The sequence below is a fragment of the Hemitrygon akajei genome, unplaced genomic scaffold (genome assembly GCF_048418815.1).
Source record: "Hemitrygon akajei unplaced genomic scaffold, sHemAka1.3 Scf000066, whole genome shotgun sequence".
In the NCBI taxonomy this organism is placed as follows: domain Eukaryota; kingdom Metazoa; phylum Chordata; class Chondrichthyes; order Myliobatiformes; family Dasyatidae; genus Hemitrygon; species Hemitrygon akajei.
Genome location: NW_027331952.1, coordinates 3,263,242 through 3,270,368, shown reverse-complemented (window position 1 = coordinate 3,270,368; position 7,127 = coordinate 3,263,242). Strand labels below are relative to the sequence as shown.

General features: G+C 44.6%; 2 non-coding genes across 2 annotated transcripts; both read left to right on the top strand.

The window, feature by feature from the left end:
• Positions 1-3,529: 3,529 nt before the first annotated feature.
• On the top strand, positions 3,530-3,643 carry trnal-caa (transfer RNA leucine (anticodon CAA)). Its single transcript has 2 exons — positions 3,530-3,567; positions 3,609-3,643. It is a non-coding gene; the product is annotated as a tRNA-Leu (tRNA).
• A 1,284-nt stretch (positions 3,644-4,927) lies between these two features.
• trnal-uaa (transfer RNA leucine (anticodon UAA)) lies at positions 4,928-5,038 on the top strand. Its single transcript has 2 exons — positions 4,928-4,965; positions 4,998-5,038. It is a non-coding gene; the product is annotated as a tRNA-Leu (tRNA).
• The last annotated feature ends 2,089 nt before the right edge of the window (positions 5,039-7,127 follow it).

The following is a 7,127-nucleotide window of genomic DNA, read 5'->3' as shown; positions in this document are numbered from 1 at the left end:
ATTGCTGTAATTTCTAAGCAGAAATATGTATGCCAGGATAATCATTATAACATAGAAATACAGTTGGGTCAGCATTAAGTAAACCACCTGATGGCCTGGTGGAAGATATCCCGGAGCTTTTGTTCGCGGCATTTAAAATGTGGTACAGTTTCACGGATGGTAGCAGCCGGAACAGTTTGTGATAGCGTGACCGGGGTCTCTTATGATCCTTCGGACCCTATTTACACACCTGTCTTTGTTTACGTCCTGAATAGTGGGAATTCCATATGTACAGATGCGCAAGGATGTTAGAGTCCTGCGATGGAGCGAAGTACAGTGTGCATACCAGGCAGTGATGCAGCCAGTCAGGATGCTCTCAATCGTGCCACCATGGAAAGATCTTAGAACTTGGAAACCCATACCAAACTTTTTCAAACGTCTCAGGTGAAGGAGGCGCTGTTGTGCCTTTTTCACCACAGAGCTGGCGTGTACAGACCACTCGAGATCCTCGGTGATGTTTATGCCGAGGAATTTGAAGCAGTTCACCCTCTCAACACCAGATCCATTAACGTCAATAGGAACTCAAAGTGAGAAACAATTCCACTGGTCAAATCAATCACTATGCCAAAAATCTTCTGTTTGGGCTTTCCCGAAGTTTCGTACTCCCCTCTACTTCTGGTGATCCCGATGGTGAATCCTCACTCTGATCTTCAACCCATCAGCGAGCGTCTTGGCAAAGGATGGGATTATAAGTCGACACTGAGACCCGTGTTTAGGAAGGCGGTAAGGAATAATTGTTAACATAATTAGCAAACACAGTAACGCCTCCAGCCTGGTTTTCATTTGAACATTCATGTTTTATTCAATATTTCTAATCATTTATCAATTGTATAGAACTCAATTTTTTCCCGATTATGGTGTGTGGACCAAGGTCCACAATATACACTATTGGGCTGCTTCTCAAATAAAACTATTGTATGTTTGCATGAATTTTGTGTATTAGTGTTTGTAAAAGAATGTCGATTTGAAACAGTGCAAGCCGAAGGAGAGTGATCATTCACTGAGTACATGTACAGACATTTGGCTCATTTCTGAACGCGTCCCACTTACCAGAAAACGTCCGTCCCCAACCGACACTTGTTAAGTGTTTTTGACACCGTCAAAACTGACCTTTCTCCAATGCAAATTCTCAACGCACGAACGACAACGAGCAAAAAGCTCGTTTACATATTTACATTGAAACCAATGGCATTGTGATCACGAGTTACAACGAGTTCGTTAAATCAAGCTTCTATCTCTTGCCCCGACTCATTAATTTCATAATAGTACATCAAGTATCGCACACGCTCTCGGCAGCTCGTAAACACACAAATTTAAAAAAAAATCCTGAACACATTGGACGATCTCCTACCCATATAGTCCTTTAAAAGTGTGGAATTAACAATCAACGTGCAGAATGTTAAAAACACCTACTCTAGCAACCGTACTGATTTGCAACAAACAGCGATATCTCCTCAACATTGGCCGTCTAAATACGATTGACTATTGGGTGGTTAGTAAACTATCCCCATTAACGTGATCATACCTTTCCTCTTTTTCAGTTTCACTTATAAAACCACAATAGTTTAATTCTTCATCTGTGCTGACTGAAGTCAGCAGTGACATTTTCGCTGACTATTAACGCTACTTTTCCTGCTTTAGTCCATCCCACTCTATCACTCTGAAACAAAGGAACTCAGGGTTACTGAAATGCCAGACCAGATTCTTCTGCAACCAAGTCTCATTAACGGCTAAGTTACCATGATTCCAGGTTCCAAGCCAAGAGTTCATCGAATTATTCTCCGATACTTCTGCTACTGAAGTATACGCAGTGCAGGGCACTAGTCGTACCTTCCTGCCATTGTGTGAGATCTTATCAAAATGTCGGTACAATCTCTCCACTAACTGTTCTGGCACGCTCCTTCCCATCTCCCGGCAAAAGTTGTTTAAACTTAATCATGCAGCGCTAGCTAACCTTCTGCAGGATATTAGCATTTCTAGTTCAAGTGCAAATCGTCTTTATCAATGGGTCTCAGGTTCCCTGGAAGAGAGATCAATGATCGAGAAATCGTATGGCCTCCCTCCTGCACCAGACCCTTAGCCACGTGTTAATCTGCATCATATTTCCTTTACTGGCCTGATCAGGACACGGCACGAGTCGCTGTCAGAACCCCGAAGATCCTGCCCTACACCTCAGCACCTAAATCTCTGAATTTCCATTGCAGAAATTCGTCACTGTTCCTGCCGATGTCATTGGCACCGAAATGGAGCCAACCCCTGCCGGCTCACGCTCCTACTGAAGAATGTTCAAGCCTTAATCCAAGTTGTCCCGGACCCTGGCACACGGGGGGCAACATACCATCCAGGAATCTGTTCTTCCCTTACCATTCTGAGTCACAGACCATACTCAGTGCCAAAGATCCGACCTCTATGTCTTTCCCCTGCTGGATCATCCAACCAGAAACGGAATCCAGGTGTTGCTGACGGTGATGGCCATAGAGATAGTCTGCACTGGGTCTTTAAAACCTTTTTCCTCCAGACTGTCACCCAGTTTTCTGTGTCTTGCACCCTGGCAGTCCTACCACTCTATATGTTCTGGTCCATCACGTCCGTGGCCCTGAAAGAACCGGAGTTCATCCAGATTCAACTCCAGCACCCTAGGACGGACTGTTACACGCTGCAGCTATGTGCACCTCCCGCAGGTGTCGTCATCATGAACTCTGGAGGCCTCCCCGTCTTCCACATCCCGCAAGGAGCCTTTTACTTAGTCGATGGCCTCCAGAGCCTGCCCCTGCATTATTTTAATGCATTCTGTGGTTTTAACACTGGATCAGAGAACCTGAGCGAATTACGTTCTCTTAAGCGTCTAATCTCTCAGAAAGGCCACTGCTCTATCGTCCAAAACACCCTGATTCTGTCTCCTCTCTCAGATTAAGCATTGACCTACAATCCTGAACAACATTCTGACTCATAACTCATCCATGATGGAATGATGAAGCAAACCCAGGAGACCGAACAGCCTTTCCGCACGATGTCTCATGTTCTTGTGAACCTTGTCACATCTTCGCTTTCTTCCACAATCATCAGATTATTGGGCCTTATAGTCTACTTATCAACATCCATCTGTAAAGCAGCGTTGCCCGGTATAATTGAACAACCTGTGTTCAGTTTCTGTTGACATTGTTGCGATCAACTCCCACCCAGTTTTCAGATTCAGTCTTGTCTATAAACGTTTATTTCTCTGCTTCCCTAAATGTAAAATTATTGAGTCTTCCAAGCGTTCTCATCCATCTCAGCAAACGTCCTTCACAAATTCTTGCCGAGACGCATCTCACGAGTCTTCGATTTGTATTTGTTTTACAGCTTCACTCTCCACAGAAGTTGCCTAACCTGAGAAAATTGTAACATTCTCTCTTTCATTTCAGATTGGCAGGATGATATGCGTGATTGTGTGTATATAACTGCTCACAAATCAGGCATTCATTCCGTTCTCAAACTCAACTCAAAAGTGGTCAGGGTGGCCGAGTGGTCTAAGGCGCCAGACTCAAGGAATGAAAGTCCTTCCGATAAACGGGAGTGTTCTGGTCTCCATCTGGGGTCGTGGGTTCGAATCCCACTCCTGACATAATTTCTGCAAACAAACCCTGGGTTGTTGAGGTGGATTAGAAAAACGGTTGGAATATAAGACTATGTTTTTGACACTGTTCATCGCATTACAACAGATCACCGTACACCGAATTGTGGGTAAGTGATTTATTCAGAAACAATTTTACGGTGAAGGATCTCGTCCCGAAACGCCGACTGTTTACGCCTGTCCACAGATGCTGCCTGGTCTGCTGAGCTCCTCCTGGCATACTCAGCTCTTCAATATAGTTTCTAAAGTGAAATGACTGGTTGTCGGAATATTCAATGGATGGGCGCGTAGTGTACACTATCACCTTTTGATCAAAAGTCCGGTGTCGGATGGGTAGTAACTGTTCTTGAACGTGGTGGTGCGAGTCCTGAGGCTCTTGTACCATCTACCCGATGGCAGCAGCGCAAAAAGAGCATGGCAGGATGGTGACGACCTCTGACAGTGGATGCTGTTTTCCGATGACATCGTTTTAATTGGATCTGTTTAATGTTTGGGAGTGCATTTCCCGTGATGGACTGGGCAGAATTCACTAACTTTTTAAAGATTTTCCTTCAAAGGTACGGTATTTCCGTACCACGTCTTGTTGCAGACAGACAATATACTCTCTACGACACATCTATAGAAGCTCATCAAGGTTTTTGATGTCATGCTGAATCTCCGCAGTCTCCTCAGAAAGCAGAGGAAAGAGTTATACCAACAATTTAAAGTTACTGACGCGCCCCGCCTCTGATCCTCCAAGGAGAACTGGCTCAAGGACCTCTGGTTTACCCTCTGCTGAAGACAACAATCAGTCCTTGGTCTTGCCGACATAGAGTGGTAGGGTGTTGGCATATCTTGTTTAAAACGATCCCCTCTTAGTTGAATTGTATGCCCTAAGAGGGGATCGTTTAAAGACATGTAAACCCTGGAATGGAGATAAGTTCTGCGTGCTCTACCATTATCTATGCCTCAAAATCTAAGAAACGTCTATTAGATTCCCCCTCACCTCTGATGCTCCAGAGAAAAATAAAAAGTTTGCCCAAACTCTCGTTATTGCACAAACCGTCTAATTCAGGTAGCATCTTGCTGATGCTCTTCTGCACACTCTCCAAATCCGCGTCATCCTTTCTCTGGAGGATGACCTGAACGGAGTGCAGCACAATTCCAGTGCTGTGATGCTGTACGCTCTGATTCCGCACATGCTCGGCAATCTGAGACCCTGTCATCAAAACTGTCATTCAGAATATTCCGAAATACAGCTGTTTATCTGGCATGTGGAGACAGTACTGCAGGGCGGTCAGGGTGGCCGAGTGGTCTAAGGCGCCAGACTTAAGGCGAGTAAGTCGCTTCCTAGTAAACGCGAGTGTTCTGGTCTCCAACGCGTGGGTTCGAACCCCACTCCTGGCAAATACTCTGTTTTTCACGTGCTGTTATTTATAATGCAATCACTGTAATTCTACTGCAGCGATCAAAGCGTAGTCTGTTTGGGAGTATGAGAAAGACGCAATTAAGATAAAGATTTTGTTTTAGTCACAACAGAGAACAGAACAACGGGTTACATGGGATTCAGGCTGTGGAGTTTGATGAGAAAAAGGCCTCGTTGAAGAGTGTCTGTGTCACCTTCTTAACCGTGGCTGTTGTTTGGACAGAATGACATTGGGGCCATTCAAACACGTTGTTGGTCTCTATATCGAAACGGCATTTTACATTGTCGTTCTTAAGCGTACATCTGCCGTGGAGCTCCATAACGTGTGTTTAACACCTTTCTGGATTTGGGAATATCGGATTGATCATTCCACGAAACACAATAAAATCCATGAAGGACCGCACTAACAGGACGGTCAAAACACTCAATGTGTACAATACAGCAATCTGTGCAAAGTCAAGTGAAAGAATAATGATAATAGCAATATTAATTGTTATTTTACGCAATAATCCAGGGCGACTATGAAGCTCACTGGAGTTTGTTTAAATTTAACCTCTCACAGAGACAACCAGATGAATTACACATTGACAGAGGATCGAATATGCACGATTTGAAATTATTCACGTAAAGCTGAAACACTTAATACAGATAGTAAATATGATTTCAAAAGTTATAAAAATAAAATCTGGACAAAATCAGCGTATTGGATTAAACGTAAAGAGAGTTGCAGTTGAGGTAGCATAATATATAACAGAACTGCAGGATACAGTACAACTGATGGATGAATACTCTTATTTTATATGTTAATGACTTGGATGCCGGAATTGCTGATCATACGGACAGGTTTGCGGTCCAGATGAAGATTGGTGGAGGTGCAGGAAATCTGGAGGAAGTAGAAAGTCTACAAAATGACAGGAAGATGAGGAAAATGGGCAAAGAAGTGGCAGACATAAAACACAGGCACGAAATGTATGGTGCTGCACTCGAGCAGAAGAAATAAAATGGAAGACTATTTTCTAATCGTAGAGAAAATTGTAAAATCTGAGGTGCAAAAGGACTCAACGTTGTTCGTCCAGCATTCCCTGAAGGTGAATATGCATGTTGCGAAAGTGGTGAGGAAGGCCAATGCGATGTTGGCGATCATTTCCAGAGGAATGGGGTATGGATGCAGCAATGGAATTTTCAGGGTTTAAAATGCACTGATGAGGTCTTACCTTGAGGATTGTGAGCAGTTTGGAGCCCCTTGTCTGAGACAGGTTGTGCTGTCACTGGAGACGGTTCAGAGGTGGTTTAGAAAATTATTCCCGGGTTGAAAGCTTTGCCATGCGAGAAGCATGTGCTGGTTCTGCGTCTCTACTCAGGGGAATTCAGGAGAGTGAGTGGTTCGCGCATCAAATCACCCCTTGGACAGTCTCTATCACTCGTGTCACCCAGCTGACTGCTGGACCGTCTCTCCCCGTGTCTATCACTGATGTCACCCAGCTGACTACGGGACCGTCTCTCCCCTTGTCTATCACTGATGTCACCCAGCTGACTACTGGACCGTCTCTCCCCGTGTCTATCAATCGTGTCTCCCGGCTGCTTAGGCGCTCCTGCTCCATGACTAAACTCTGTTTCATCATCTGCGGATGAATGTCAAGAACCCCCGCTGGAACCAATCGGCGAGACCCCTCTCGGAAAGGGATGCCCTCGGTTGCTCTAATACTGTGGCAAGTACTCTTGGAGAAATCAAACTCAGAACTGCCAGTGGAAAAGGCGTCTTCGCGTTCCAACACGTTATCAGTTAATCTCCATTTCCATTCCTCGAACATTTCAGCAAATGTAGGGTTTCCGGTCGCTCTAGCTGCTCCCAGAACGTAACATGACAGGTTTGGACGGGATGCACCTCACAGTTCTTTCTTTCCGCTCATCATCCTACTTAGCAGGAACTTGCACCTTCTTAAAAGTAGCTCTGAACACATGGTAAATGGACAAGGTGTTCAAAAAGTTCTCTCTACTTCTCTCTTTGCTTGCTCCTTGGAACCTTCTCACAGGAAAGAAAAAGTTCCATCCGTTTCAATAGTCTCAGTT